At 37.3% G+C, this 630-nt stretch overlaps 1 protein-coding gene across 1 annotated transcript in view; it reads left to right on the forward strand.

Moving 5' to 3' along the window:
* The window catches only part of LOC119592555 (cytochrome P450 2U1-like), an 18,529-nt gene that overhangs the window by 653 nt on the left and 17,246 nt on the right, over positions 1-630 (forward strand). The gene's annotated exons all lie outside the window — the stretch shown is intronic.

Here is a 630-nt window from a genome sequence, read left to right on the forward strand (position 1 = left end):
TTATATTTCCCGTATCTGATGCTAAAGATGATGCCTTTGTAGTTCAGCATCCGCTCCTTTACAATTATACGAACATGCTTTATTACGATTTCCATTAGAATTATGTTCGATAGATATATGATATCATATAAATAACATTTTCAGTTTGTGGTTAAAACATTTCAGTGTAAAAGAAAACATTTAAGTATTTCGTAGTATCATTCATACCAAATACTAATCCGTGTGGCAATAGAAAACAAAACATGTAGTTGTTGCTTGTTGTGTTTTGTCCATATCTCTACATCTCATGCAATATATACACACAAAAAATAACATTGCCACCCAAAAAAAGGAAAAATACAAAAAAACCCACAACAATATTCGGTGTACAAGAAACTCTCCTCACTTCCCCCAAAAAATGAATGAATAAAAACACAGTTGTTTAAAAACCCCTTCAGCCAGAGGTTCCAGAACCGCCTATGACAGCGCGATAGGGTTGGCTAAATAAACGTCCTTTTTCCTGTAACGGTACTGCGGCCTCCACCCCCCCCTTTCTATGGATGCCAAGGTGACTTTGGTAGAGGGAAGTGAATGAGTATGGTTGCCACCTTACGAGAGCGCTCATGGTTATAAAGGGTGCATCATTAGCAA

This window comes from Penaeus monodon, chromosome 30 (genome assembly GCF_015228065.2).
Source record: "Penaeus monodon isolate SGIC_2016 chromosome 30, NSTDA_Pmon_1, whole genome shotgun sequence".
Taxonomy (NCBI): domain Eukaryota; kingdom Metazoa; phylum Arthropoda; class Malacostraca; order Decapoda; family Penaeidae; genus Penaeus; species Penaeus monodon.